The 15,298-nt window shown below is 44.6% G+C and overlaps 1 long non-coding RNA gene across 3 annotated transcripts in view; it reads left to right on the top strand.

Annotated features, from left to right (window-relative positions):
- Nucleotides 1–14,573, top strand: part of LOC131820549 (uncharacterized) — a 44,457-nt gene extending 29,884 nt beyond the window's left edge. Inside the window, exons 3-5 of one of the 3 annotated variants that reach the window (XR_009349687.1) lie at nucleotides 16–204; nucleotides 309–486; nucleotides 14,335–14,573. This is a non-coding gene — a long non-coding RNA (uncharacterized LOC131820549). Of the gene's footprint in view, nucleotides 1–15; nucleotides 205–308; nucleotides 773–5,843; nucleotides 6,046–14,334 lie in introns of those variants that run through there. The other 2 variants (XR_009349686.1, XR_009349688.1) reach the window with 2 other exon arrangements.
- The last annotated feature ends 725 nt before the right edge of the window (nucleotides 14,574–15,298 follow it).

Here is a 15,298-nt window from a genome sequence, read left to right as displayed (position 1 = left end):
ATCCTTATTTTTCAGAGGTAGAGACTGATGCAAAGGGAGAAGTTTGGTGGTTCTCCACTGGCCACAGCTAAGCTAGCAAAAAGCAAAAAGCAGAGCCTGCATTGGAACCAGGCACTGTGGCTCCAGACCCCAACTCTTTACCCTTGGGCTTCTTGCAGCACGCCTGATTTCTTGTCACTAAGAACTTGGTGTAGGAGTTTAACGGTACCTTTAACTTCTAGTTTTTCTTTCTCAGAACTGAATCTGCATTGCAGTGCATCTCTGCATAAACATGTGTTTAATTTTGTCACCTTTAATTTTGTTTTTAGGTAAGATCTGAAGGAGTCAATGTGTTTCTTCTGTAGCTTCAAGCACTTCAGACAAACTTTGCAGAAGAGCAGGTGCTGATTTTTGCTTGCCTCGTGCCTGGTTTCCCAGCGATTATGTCATCCAGAGGGACCTGCATGGTGGAGACACTCATCAGTCCTAGCCCTGGTGTGGCGGATGGTGAGGAACATTTTAGCCAGCCTTACAGGTTGAAATGACTCTGGAAGTTCTCTTGAGGGATTCCTCAGCTTGTCATGATCCGGAATAGAACCCTTTATTTCGTAGATGGGTTTGGAGGAGGAATTATCCCCTGCTCTTGTTCACAGTAATGTCTTACAGACATTAGAATAGAAAGAATCAGAGCCTTTTTTATATGCAATGAGGACGGGAGACATTTACTGAAGTGGTGGAAACAGGAATGGAAGGGAGGACTCAGATGTTGGAAACAGCAGGAAGTGGAGACACATCATGTATCTGGAGTGTTTTCTTGGCTGTGAATGAAATTTAAATCTGCCATCCAAAACTACTGTTTATTGTCCTTAGCATGATTGTTTCACGAGTGGACATTCATCTGCTCACCCAGCTGTGTATTTTCATGCCTCATTCATGGAAAGACAGTAGCTGCTTCCTGGGAAAGTCATGGCAACCATCTGTGTCCCGTGAGTTTTTAAGGAACTTGCCAGTTAGGGCCAATGATTGATTAATGCACATCACTTTATTGCCCAAAGACAGGTATTTGATCCTTAGGCTGACCGAAGCAGAATTTGGCAGAGAGAAGAATAGTTTAGAGGGAGAGGTGGCTTCATGGGACTTTGTACCATATTTCCAACCCCTTGATGCTCGCTGGCCTGGAGTGTAGTGTGAGTAGGTTCCAAAGGAGGGGCAGATGTATTTTAATGAAGGCCATTTTTTAAAAACCCTTTGAACGTTGGCGAAAGAACTCCTTTTTTTCCCCACTCTGGAGCAAAGATATATCCACAAGAATCACTCCACTCTTGCCGGCCATATCAGGGGAAAGGATCACTGAGGACCAGACATGCTTTTTCCTTCAAGTACTATTGAACTCTATGGTTATTCAGGTAAAAGCAAAATCTTGGATAATTCAGGAATGGTCTTTCTCTTGATAGGAAAGAGGAAACATTGCTTATTTTCTCCCACCTTATCCATATTTTGTATGTTTGCTTGTTTGTTTGTTTTTTGAGTTGACTCTTTATGATATTTCACTAGAACTTGAATATGTGCTATATCACATCAGCAAAGACCTGGCATACATAATATTTTGTGTGAGAGTGTATGTCAAGGAAACATTTCAGTTCTCCCATCTGCTTTCATATTACCATATTCACACAGAACACTTCACTTCTAACACTGTGGCTGAGGCTGTGGATTTTTCCCTCACCAGGCAACTCTACAACACCAGCTGGGTGTCCTGTAGTTTCACTCAACTTTGACACTGTCTGCCTTGATATGGCATCTGTACCCACAGGTTAAGGTCTCAGTCCCATGAGACTGTTCCATCACATTCAGGTGCCAGTCACAAGTACGAGGAGCCCAGGTTACCCACAACTTCTCTACAACTTGGCTACAAATCAGAGGTTCCTTCAACTCCTCCTCTGGTTCAACTGAGTGGCTCACAGAACTCTGGGAAACATTTGTTTTCATTTGCAATTTATGAAAGATATGATAAAGGATACAGATGAACAGTCAGATGCAGAGACACAAAGGGCACAGTCTGGGAGGGTCCCAAGCACAGGAATGTCTATTCCTGTGGAGCTGGGTTTCATCCCCCTCCTGGTACCTGGATATGTTTACTTACCTGGAAGTTTCCTGAAACGCTGCTATGAGGATTTTTTTTTAATGATTTTATTTATTTATCAAAGAGAGAGAGGGGGAGAGAGCAAGCACAGGCAGACAGAATGGCAGGCAGAGGCAGAGGGAGAAGCAGGCTCCCTGCTGAGCAAGGAGCCCAATGTGGGACTCTATCCCAGGACGCTGGGATCATGACCTGAGCTGAAGGCAGCTGCTTAACCAACTGAGCCACCCAGGCGTCCCTGCTATGAGGATTTTTATGGAGGCTTCCTTACATAGATGTGCTCTGCTTTTAGCCCCCTCCCCTCTCTAGGGGAATGTAGGGGTTGGGGTGTGGGTGCCGAAGATTCTAAATTCTAATCATGGTGTGGTCTTCCTGGTGATGTGTCCCCACTGAGGAGCTATCTCGGAGCCCACCCAGAGTTGTGTTATTAGAACAAAATATTAAACTCAAAATGAATGGAAGACCTCAATGTAAGATAGGAATTCTTGCCAGTTTTCTTAATGTGATTCTTTCTCTCTGCTATCCCTCAAGATTCTGTCCTTGCCTCCCTTCCTGACTGCACTGTCCTACTGGGCAATCTTGCCTATTGGGCAGGTGGAATGGACCAGTAGGGTCAAAATGCACAGCTTCTAGAAGGCAAAGGGATACTCCAGTCTGCTCTCAGGACTTTGGAGTCTTTGTGTTTTTGGTGCTGGTGAAAGGAAATGAGAGAAGAGAGCAGACAAGAAAGAATGCTAAGTCATTAGAGAGAACTGGTGGGATAAAATACAGGCATGATGAGTAGAATGAGTTTAAAAACATGATACCATTGGGTGATTTTTTTAATACTCAGTAAGAAGATTTTTAACAAAGTGAACCATTTAGTTTTGAAATATTCATTCTTAGCATAATTTGAGTTTTAAGATAGGATTACATTACATGATTGTCAACATTATTTGTCACCATGACTTTTTTTAAATTTTGGATAGGAATTTTAATAAGATAGCATTTTATTTCAGTAGACATTTAAGTTAAAATTTAAATGTATATATGTCCTTTCCCACATATTATCCAAAGGCTACAAATTAGAGTGGAAGAATAAGGAGAATCGAGATACTTGTTTTAAAGTTCTTTTTACACTGTTTTGAAAATATTGTCTTCCTCATTTATTTCCATCATTTACCATGTTAGCAAAATCTACAAACTTGTACTTGGTAAGTACTGATTGGGCTGGGTATAGAGGATGTCCACAGGGAAGCTGCCATTCTCTTTCAAAGTGACCTTTGTTTATTTTTAAGCAAAATAGTCACTTTATTCTTATATTTAATGGTAACTTTATTGTAAGAGGTTTAAAGTTTCCTAATAAATGATTTTACCTATTTGTACAAGCTATTTATTTGTACCTCAGGAAGACTGTGGCTCCTAAAATAATTCAACATGTGTCATGATTCTTCTTGGTATAATTATATTTAAAATTATGTTTTAAAATTTTAGTTTTTAATTGAAACTGCTTATTGAAGGCAGTGTTTATTTTCTCATGCAAAGATGTTGAAATAAACATTCTTGTTGAAGTCTTCTCTTAACGGTGTTGAGGTATGGTGACCCCAGACCCCAGCCCTTGCCCAGTGGTGAGGCAGACCATCCCAGGCCATGCAACTGCCCAGAGTAGCCCTTCCTTATATCCTGGATGTTTCATCCACTACGTGCTACTTACAGCTTCTTATGGAGGGGCCAATATTTGGGCAACTGTGCAACCTAAGGGCAGTAAGCTCCAGAAAGGAAGGAAACATGAGGGAATTTCTAGTTTCACTGCTCAGGGTTTTTTGGGTTTTTGTTTGTTTGTTTGTTTGTTTGTTTTCCCCTATGAAAAATGAAGGCTCACAGGACAGAAGTATCCCTTTGATTGGTGCTGGGGTGGGGAAGCAAATTTTCTTCTCCCTATTATTGGAAAGCAGGCAAAATTAGTTAAAGTGAATAATCAGAAACAATTTGGGAGGGAAAGAGATCACAACAGGCATTAATCCATGTGGTGAATGTGGACTACTAATTCAGTTGTCTTTGGGTGTTTACTTACATACACACAAATGTGCATGCTTGGATCAGGGGAAAACAGCAAAAACTTGATGCCTTTTGAAATATGTAGAAGTACTAACCTTTAGAGGTACCGGGCTGTGTATTTGTTAGCTATCTGTATATGGGTATTTTTTTTTAGAACTTGTTTCTGATTTGATAAATAGTCTATATTCACTGTGGAAAACATAGTATACTTTAATATATTGAAATTAAAGTTCTTTATTGAGAACTTGTCTGCCTCATGCAAGTGCCTCCAGGTATATAAAAGGTGGGAGGTCGGGGTACCAGGTGGTGGGTAATATAGAGGGCATTGATTGCATGGAGCACTGGGTGTGGTACAAAAACAATGAATACTGTTATGCTGAACATAAAAAAAGAAAGTAAGAGAGCTGGACATACAGCAAGTAGTAGCTCAAGTCCAATACCATGTAACTTTTTGTATTGATTATGAAATTTAAAGGAGAAAGGGACTTTTTAAATTATTCTATTTCTTTTCAGTGTTCCAGAATTCATTGTTTATGCACCACACCTAGTGCTTCATGCAATAGGTGCCCTCCATAATACCCATCACCAGGCTCACCCAACCCCCTACCTGCCTCCCTTCTAAAGCCCTCAGTTTGCTTCTCAGAGTCCACAGTCTCTCATGGCTTGTCTCCCCCACCAATTTCCCTCAACTCACTTCTCCCCTCCATCTCCCAATGTCCTCTGTGTTAGTCCTTATGCTCCAGAAGTAAGAAACCATATGATAATTGACTCTGCTTGACTTATTTCACTCAGCATAATCTCTTCCAGTCTAGTTCATGTTGATACAAAAGTTGGGTATTCATTCTTTCTGATGGAGGCATAATAATCCATATTGTATATGGACCACATCTTTATCCATTCATCCATTGAAGGTGCATCTTGGTTATTTCCACACTTTAGTGACTTTGGCCATTGCTGCTATGAACATTGGTGTACAGATGGCCCTTCTTTTCACTACATCTGTATCTTCTTGGTATATACCGAGTGCAGTTGCAGGGTCATAGGGCAGCTCCATTTTAATTTTTTTGAGGAATTTCCACACTGTTTCCCAATGTGGCTGCACCAAGAAAGGGACTTGTTATTAATTCTGTGGAGCTGGTCAAGTCTGATACTCAAAGATGAATTCTTTCAGACATAAAGTAGTTTATACTGATTCTATTCTTCAGATTCATCTACAAGGAAAAAGCTATAAAACTAAAGTCCCATGGATTTGATTAGGTTAGTATTGGATGTTAAAGTACCTGAAATGATGAAGAATGTCTGTACATTCTTCTAGATTTGTTTCAGTCCTAAAATATTGAATTAGTTATAAAGTATGTGAAAATATGCTTACTATTAGAATTGCTTATCCTTTCTCAAATTTTCTAGTGGCTTAGTACTTAGTACTTCCACCGCTGTATGCCATAGCTATAAAAAGCAAGCAGTAACAGGAGTCACCATCCCACCTTTGTCAGGTCACAAGGCAGAATCAGAAACAAGTCTACCAAAAAATGTCATCCCTAATAATTTCTGGTACTTTAATTTTAAAGTTTTAGTTGATATTCATCCAATCAAATATATAGCTGAGGTATATGTTTGTGAGAAATTGATCTGTTTAGGGTGGTGGCTTACACTCACTCCCCTAATCATGTATTCTATTTCCTTCCAGACATCCCCCATTTGAGACCAGCGCCAGTGTATGTACGTTACTACAACTCAAGACAATGAAAACATTTATAGTATAAAAATTCCATACATGGCAACTCACATTGTTTTTATTAAATGGATTATAAATTTCTTTTTGGAAAAAAAGTATCTAGCTATAATCCAAAGCACTCAAAATCGAGTTGCTGTACTGCCCAAATAATACAGGTATGTCATTCATCTTTTTCTTATATTTTACATAGGTAAAAGTACACTAACACATACCAAAGTAATTGACTCATAGGGGTTTTGGTTCCTAAAGGATGCTGGTTCTAGGGATTATGTTTATGGGTGGGCTCTCTCTCTGTTGCTGAGGTGTCAGAGGGACTTCTCAGGTAGCACTTGCCATGCTCTGCTGACATTGCCATGACAAGGTGATCTTGGGGGCCAGGGAGATGTTCTGAGAACATGGTGTTGTGTGCAGTCTCCTGGACCCTCTCATTTTCCTTCATTTGCTCAAGAGCCAGTGACATCAGAGCATAAGACCAGGGGCCTGTGTTGCCTTCACCCATCCCCAGCACCAGGCAGGCCCTCAAGAATCATGTAGGTGGGCTGTGGGAAGGACCTATTCGACTGCCAAGTGCCTCTTGGCATCTCAGGGGGAGCAGTGGAAAAGCATCTCAGGATTTTGAGGTGCCATGATGGAATGCCTGGAAGAAAAGGCAGACTCTCTTTCGAAGGCTTTCAGTGAAGACCTCTTTCTGTGTGGGGCCCATGGTATAACTTCCCTCTCTTGTGGTCCTTGGTCATAGAGAAATGGGCTTTCCCAGCAGGTTGAGTTGCTTAGAGACTTTGTGCTGTGTAGGGAAGGACAACTTGGGGAGGTTTGAGAGGGGCTGCTTCATGGCAGGGGCCTGCTTTTATGCACAAAGCATGGTCCCCTTAGAGCAGGTTCGCTGATGCCCCAGAGTTCCCAAAAGTGTGACTAGGCCTAAGCTGCAAGAGTTCACACACCTGAGTGGCAGGTAGCATCTTGGTAGAGGAGCACCAAACTGAGGTCCAGAGCACATGTCCTCATTGATTAAGAACTGACTACAGAGCTAGACAAACTTATTGTCAAGAAGTCTGAGGGGGATACAGTTACAGTAAAGAGCAGCAAAATACTTACTGAAGATTTTGAAAGGGAGCTTTGGGGTGTGTGGATGGCTCAGTTGGTTAAATGTCTGCCAGAGATCAAACCCTGTGGTGGGGGGTGGGGAGTCCCTGCTAAGTGAGGAGTCTGCTTCTCCCTCTCCCTTTCCCTCAGCCACTCTCTCTGTGCTCACTTTCTCTCTGTCTCTCTGTGTCAAATAAATTTTATAAATCTTTTAAAACATAAAAATACAAGAAAGATTTGAAACTTAAATTCACTAGTTGTAACATGTAATAGGAACCCTGTAAATAGTAATGATCACTGCTGAGAACAAAATTGATTTTTTTAAATATTTTATTTATTTGGCAGAGAGAGATCCCAAGTAGGCAGAAAGGCAAGCAGAGGGAGAGGAGGAAGCAGGCTCCCCACCGAGCAGTGAGCCCAATGCAGGACTCGATCCCAGGACCCTGAGATCATGACCTGAGCTGAAGGCAGTGGCTTAACCCACTGAGCCTCCCAGGTGCCCCACAAAATTGGAATATCCCAGAACACTGAGGAAAATTTCAAAGAGATGAAAATGAGAAGCGAATAAGTAAGATCTGAGGTCAGGTCCAAATCTACCTTGCAAGTATCCTGAGGACAAAAGGAGAAAATAACAGAAGTTATAACTGAACTAATGCAGCATTTACTTGAGCTAAAAAACAGTCATGCCTTCAGTTCATAAAGCCTTCAAGTCCAAGGGAGAATTAGCTGAACAGACTCAAACCAAAACAGACATAAACCTATTTGACTTTCAGGGAGTAAGAAAAAATTGTCAGAGTTCCAAACAGAAACCACCAGTTCCTTCTAGAAAATGAGACAGAGTATCATTGAATATTGACTTTAAGCTCTATCCCTCAGAGCTGAAAGAACTCTCTTTCTTAGAACTCTTGCTTCCTATCATATATGTAAGCAGATGTCAGATTGATTAACCTTGTAAATTGGTTTAAGTTCTAGCTCTACAAACAGAATGATAAAGAATTTGGAGACAATCTAGGGGCATGTAAAAATTTGGGAAGTGGTAGACTACCTTAGGTAGAGATAAGACCCACAGACCATAGAAGAAATGACATGCCACTTTATTTTAAAAATTTGAAAAAGATTTGTATATCAAAAAAGAGTAGGGACGCCTGGGTGGCTCAGTTGGTTGAGCAGCTGCTTTCAGCTCAGGTCATGATCCCAGTGTCCTGTGTGATTGTTAAGTCAATTCAAAACAATCTGTTTAGAGACTCTGACTGTTCCCTACTTGGTTACAAATTTTCAGGGAACCATCACTGTATTTATTGAGAATAAGTTCCTCATTCTTGAAAAATACATTTGAGTGATGAAAAATAGCAAGCATAATGGAATAACCACAAATTCAAGGTTCTAGATTTCCCCCCGCCCTTAGTGGGAAAGGAAACTTTTCACACATGTGAGTCATCTACTTTTATTATCTGGCTTTCTTAGTTTCCGTAAAGTCTGACCTCCTGAATCAGTTTGGATGGTTGTCTCATCCTAACTCAAACTGTCTTAAAGATTAAAAACAAAACAAAACAAAACAAAAAAAAACCTTCAATCTCATGAAGAAGCAGCTAATGGCAGGACTTGCAGAGAATGTGTTTTATTCACACTGTCTCCATGATTTTCTCCATTTTTCCCTACTCTGCCCTTTCCCTCTGGCCAGTTTGTCTTCCAACCCCTGCTGACTGTGTGATGGCTGCCCGCAGTGGGGGCACTGCTTTCCTTGTTCACATTCAGAGACAACCCAGATATTTCTGTAAAGCCCTTCCTGTTTGTGTGTGTGGGACATCCTAGGTTACTGTCTCTCGTAGAACAGTAACAAGGCACTGACTGTCGTGCAGCTGGCTGTGTGAATGGCCCAGGAGGAACATGACTAGCTTCCATGACAGAACCCTTCCCTGTAGTGTAGATGGAGCCAGCTTCCTGTGAGTCACCTGGGCTGCAGTGGAGGAGGCACACAGTGCACTGGGGTTCAGGAAGGGGGTGGGAGGAAGGATGCTGGTAGTCAACTCTCCAGACCCAGTACTACCACACCCTGAAGATAGTCCTACCTAGAAATGGTCCCTGCCATTGTACAGACTCAATATGTCTCAGTGAGTTCTTCTAGTAGTTTTTTAGTGCCACTGTAGCAAATGACAAATTCTCAGTGGCTTGAAACAACACAAATTGATTATCTTGCAGTTCTGGAGGTCAGAAGTTCAAAAATCAGTCTCAGTGTGGTAAAATCAGGGTGTTAGCAGCCTGTGTTCCTTCTGGAGGCTCTAGAGGAGAATCCACTTTCTTGCCTTGTCCTGCTTCTAAAGCTGCCTGCATTCCCTGACTTGTGGCCCTTCATTGCACCACCTTTTATCCCTCTGTTTCCAATTTCACATTGCCTTCTGATTCTGATCCTCCTGTCTCCTTATGGAGACCGAATGTGCCCTTCAACAATAATCCATGGGCTCTGGGTTTCCTGAAGTTGTATGTCATGGGGTGAACAGTTAGAAAAAGTGAATCCCAAAAATTGACAACCCTATGGGGGTTTATATATTACACAAACTCATTTGTTTGTTGACTGCCACTCCAGTACTTTCTGTGTCCTAGAGCTCTACCCACGTGGTGCAGGCTGCCCCCATCTGTGCTGGAGAATCATGACGGGGCATTCAGTGGCCTTAGGCATCCCCACAGAGCTGCAGTTGCATCTTCTCATTTCCCACCTAGTTTGTGGGCATCCCCCTTTAGCTTGACCCTGACAGTGGACAGGTCTCAGTATGAGCTGTCTGTGGGAAGAAACAAGATGTTGGGGGGCAGCGGTAGTTGTTGATGGGAAGTTTTAAGTGTCAGGTTGTATCTTGCAATTTTCTGAACCCTGGCAGTGCAGGCCTGGGCCAACCTGGTATGTCTGTTTCACCGACCAAATCTTCCTCATGTGCCCAAGAAGTGAAACCATATTTGCATTTGCCACCAGAATCAACTAATACTAAATAATAGTTGAGAATTCCAGCTTGATTATAGTGAGTGGAAAATGGACCTCTCTCTGGTTAATTCTTACATATGATTTTACTGTTCATCTTCATAAAAGGGATAAGAAATGAGGAAACGTGGATTATCAGTTTGTTTTCACTCTCATCACTCACTGCAGTTATAATTTTCAAAATACCAAGATGTTTTTCAAAAGTAGTTTTTTTTTTTTTTTTTTTTTTTTTTTTTTGTGGAGGGAGTAGGGACTAAGACTAAGGAAAGCATTGTTCTATCAAGAGAAGTCGTTTTCAATTTATGGTATGATGGGAAATCCATCTCGTATGTGTTGGGCCCCAAGAGGCTAAGATGGCGCCGGGTGGCCTTCTCTTCTGGATCAGGAACCCACATGGCCGACCACAAAGGCGCCAAAGTGGCGGTTTCGGTTTCCCATCAGTTTCGTTTCCCGCGAGCCTCCACCCCCTGCAGGGCATGTCTCTCCCAACTCCCTCTGACATGGCACATCCCCATTGGCCCCCACTTTGCTGACCTCACTTCCCTTCCCTCACCCCATATAAGCCGCTGCCCTGCTCAATAAAGCGAGATCCTGCTTCGACAGATCCCCCGAGTCTGGTGTGGTTCGTTAATGCGCCTGGACTCGCGACACTCGCCATCCCGCTCAGCCCCAAGGGGAGCTACCGGCTGGCCCGGACACTCTCCTCGTGCCTGTCGGCCCGCAAAACCTACCGGAGTCCGACAACTGGTGCCCCGTGTGAGGACCCTCTCCTCGTTCTTCTCGCTGACGGGCCAATCGGTCTTCGGGTGAGTGTACCCCCATAAATTATGGGGCAGTCATCTTCCAAAAGTGACCCTGCCCTCGAATCCCTGCGTTTCCTTTTGAGAAGCCGCGGCCTTTCCCTCACCGATTCCCAAGCCCTTAAGACATGGGAGGCCTTTGTTAAGGTGGCTCCTTGGCTTCCAGAAGGTAACCTTTTTGATTGGGACTCGTGGGATCGTGGGATCGTATTGAACAGCTAATCCATAAAGCCCACGTAAACAGGGGGGAGATACCCCCTTTGGGTACATATCCTACTCTGGCGGCACTAAAGAGTTGCTTTCCACCCAGACCCCCAAAGGGGCTTAAGGAGTCACCTTGCCCCCCGAAATCTTGCACCCCTCCCCCTTCCCAATCCGAGGCAACCAAACTCCCTTCTGGGACGCCCACTCCGACTATATCAGACAAGCCACAAGAGAAGTCTCCCACTCCCGCCTCAAACATTCCTGACGGCCCCTCTGCTAGACCCAAAAAAGCCCCTTGGCCCCCAGATCTCCAACCCAAACCTCGAAGTAAGAGCCCCCCTGTGTGACCCCCCTCCACTAACCCCTTTATGCTTTGGTTGTGGACAAGAGGGGCATTTCAAGAGAAACTGCCCACAGGGCCGTAAGCCCGTCCAGCCTCAATCTTCTGTCATGCCACGGACCCCATGCCCTAAATGTAAAAAGGGGTTCCACTGGGCAAAGGACTGCAAATCCAGATTCGATATCCAGGGCAAGCCTTTAAACTCCAGTCGGGGCAATCCCCAGCCCCGTTAAATAAGGGGAAGGCACCTGTTCGAGCGCATTGGACAGTCCCGCTGGTCCCGGGCCTCCGCCCCAAGATGCGCCTCACAATCGGAGACAAATCTTTTAAGTGCCTCATTGACACCGGAGCTGAACGTACCGTCCTCCGACAGGAGGAGGTCCCCCCTTCATGGAAACTTGTTCCTGGCCCCCCCTTAGTGGGGGTTGGAGGCCAAGCTGGCTCCCATGAGACTGCCAACTTAATGTGCTGGGTCGATCCAGACGGCAACAGAGGACAAATTCGTCCCTTGGTAGCCTCTGGGCTCACCGCCAACCTCCTTGGTCAAGACATTCTAGGAGCCACAGAGGCTTTCATTACTACTGATCATAAGGCCTTTTTTGATGATATACTGGATGAGGAGGAATACCAGCAACAATTCCGGGAGGGAAGGATTGCCCACTCCAACTACCGAGATGACCCCTACCTGGAGAGTATAAGGCAAAGACACCAGTCCCCCCAATCCTAAAGGCCACTGCCCTGCCTCAGGTCCCCAAAATTAATTGGAAATAGGGTCCTCCCATTTGGGTAGAGCAGTGGCCTCTCCCTTCTCACAAATTGCAGCAACTCCACCTTTTGGTACCATTTACAAAAACAAAAGGGGGAATCACTCCCCCCACACAACCAGCTTAAGAAGGCATTATTTACCCTAAATATAATGGGCCCCTACTGGCCCAGGCTTTCCTCGCCAATGTCTCCCTGCTCCTTCCCACCACGAACTGCCCTCTTTGGCCTCCCAGAGACCATGTGTACATATCCCCCCTCTCTTCTAATGTCACCTGTCTTTGGGCGCCCCCGTTGGCGGACAATGGCTCTAGAAGCGCCGCCACGCCCTGATGACCTACCCCTTCTGGACAAGCTTTAATGGCTTACCTTTGACTCCTGTATTATCAATAAGATTGCCCAATTCGTCCAAAAAAGAGTGGAGGCCATTCAACTCATGAACGTCCATGTTCAATACCAGAGACTGGCCACCCGTGACGACGAGTCCTACGAGGGGCCCCATCAATAGTCTCACGACCTATGGCGGATGGGATTCCTTGCAGGAACAACCCACGCCAGGTCAGGGACCAAACCCCCATACAGGCATGATATTCAATGACGGGTAAGACCGGCGGGGGACGCAGAGCAACCTAAGACAGGGGGTACACCAAAGCAGTGTGATTCCCCAATGACGGGTAAGCCTGAAGGCCCGCCGCCGGCGACCTAAGACAGAAGTCATGCATACAAAAACAAAAGGGGGAGATGTTGGGCCCCAAGAGGCTAAGATGGCGCCGGGTGGCCTTCTCTTCCGGATCAGGAACCCACATGGCCGACCACAAAGGCGCCAAAGTGGCGGTTTCGGTTTCCCATCAGTTTCGTTTCCTGCGAGCCTCCACCCCCTGCAGGGCGTGTCTCTCCCAACTCCCGCCGACATGGCACATCCCCATTGGCCCCCACTTTGCTGACCTCACTTCCCTTCCCTCACCCCATATAAGCCGCTGCCCTGCTCAATAAAGCGAGATCCTGCTTCGACAGATCCCCCGAGTCTGGTGTGGTTCGTTAATGCGCCTGGACTCGCGACACTCGCCATCCCGCTCAGCCCCAAGGGGAGCTACCGGCTGGCCTGGACGCTCTCCTCGTGCCTGTCGGCCTGCAAAACCTACCGGAGTATGTCCTATTTGGATAATAGAGCTCACTTTTAATTTTTTTAAACTTTCTTTGATTTGTTAATTGAAGTATAGCTGACCCACAATGTTGCATTAGTTTCAGATATCAAACAACAAGATTTGACAAGTCTGTATGTTATGCTGCGCTCGCCGTACTGTACCACCAACCATATTCCCTATGCTGTGCCTTTCGTCCTGCAACTTATTAATTTTGTAACTGGAAGCCTGTTATCTCCCACTGTATTTCACGCATTTTGCCTGTCCACCCGCTGCCTCCTCTTTGGAAACGATCAATTTGTTCTCTGTAGTTATGGGTCTCTTTCTGTTTTTCTGTGTGTTCAGAGAACTTTTTAAGATAACTTGGTGCCTTTAAACATATTCCTTGATTTACATTATTTTGGATACGTATTTGCCATGTTACCCAATTAGTTATGTAATGATCTCAAAATTTGGGGGCTTAAAACAACCCTTTTGTCATATTACATATGTTTTGGGGGTCAGAAATTAGGGCAGGATCTCATGGGGCAATTTTTATGCTTAATACAGCATTAACTGAGGTCAGTGGGTGGTGGCCTTCAGCAGGCGGCTGCTTGGTCTAGAGGATTCAGGATGACTTTATGCACATGCCTATTACTTTGATGGGTACAGTTGGGAGATGAGGCTCAGATGGCCCTCCACTTCCGTGCAGTCTTTGTAACAAGGTTGTTGGACTTCTTTCCTGTCCACTCAGAGCTCCAATTGCAAATGTTCCAAGAGAGGGGTTCCTTTTGGACTTGGGCCTGAAACTGACATGTTTCTTCCACTCTATTCCACTGTTTAACACAGTCACATAGCCCATGTGAATCAAAGGGAATGGGGAGTTATAGGATTTGTGATCGTTTTTTAACGTGCTACATATGTTCATATGTGCATTTTTTCCCGTTTCTCTGACCTGTGGGAAAATGGAAGTTATTGATCAAAGAGTCACAGGTTATCAAGCTGTATGAGAGACTTCAGACTTAATCCAACCTCCATACTTTATAGATTAAAGAATATATATGTAGGTGCACATGTACATCTCCATATCAGTTATTATATATACACTTGTATATCACTAAAAATGGTATCTGTGGATCAGCCAATTCTTCTATTTTCATAGGAATGAAAAGGACTTGTCATTCCCCGGCAAATCTGAAGAAAGAAGCGAGAGCAAGAGTAAGGGAGAAAGAGAGTGAGAGGAGCATCTGATGGGATAGGATTTCTTACAAAAGGACTCCTGAAATGATCAGAGAAAACAGACCAACAGAAAAGGGCAGACTTTGACCAAGCGGTGCTCAACAACGTGAATATCCACATGGAACAGAAGAGGTTTTAACGCTATTCCCTACTGATGTAGCCTACATACTAAAAAGGACATCAGAAGTTTTCTGGAAGATACAATAGAAAGCCATTTTGAGGACCTGGGGGCGGTGGCAGAGATGAGTGGAACAGAACACTAAAAACAGGAAGCCCAAGAAAGCATGGGTGCCGCTTCCAGTTGGCGACTTTGAGAGAAGAATTAGGCATGAACCAGTCAGCTGCAAAAGACTGGGAGCAGGGGACAACAGTCGAAAAGGACGGCTGCCAGGAGCAACTCGGCAGTCTCACTTTTATTGGATAGAAAACAATAGCCAATAGAAGGATTGAGGAAGGTCAAATGTTAATCCCATCTTGCTGACAAGCAAGAAGGCAGATATTTATAGTTAAACAAGCACATTGAAAGAACTCTTCTAACTAACAACGGGCACTTCTGGGAAGAGAAAGGCTCGATGGCGGGTAAGGGAGGCAGGCGGTTTTCATTCCACCCTGAGCTAACCTGGCGTTCCTGGGTGCTCCGCTTTCCTGAAGCGGGCGGCATTCCGCCCTGGGCCGGCCGGGCTTCCAGCCAGCGCAGCTTCTGGGAAGGGGCGGCGTTCCGCCCTGAGCGAGCTGGGCATCCCCAGCTACCCAGCTTCACAGTCCTATATCATCCTTTTCCCCAAAGACCTGTTGCCAGTATATGTATTTCTAGAGGTCATATGTAAATGTGCTTGGTAACTAGTAAAATCCTCCAGGAGTTACAGTTGAAGTAACAAATTGTTCCG

This window comes from Mustela lutreola, chromosome 18 (assembly GCF_030435805.1).
Source record: "Mustela lutreola isolate mMusLut2 chromosome 18, mMusLut2.pri, whole genome shotgun sequence".
Classification (NCBI taxonomy): Eukaryota; Metazoa; Chordata; class Mammalia; order Carnivora; family Mustelidae; genus Mustela; species Mustela lutreola.
The sequence above is the reverse complement of the archived record's forward strand: the minus strand, read 5'-3'. Positions and strand labels throughout refer to the sequence as shown.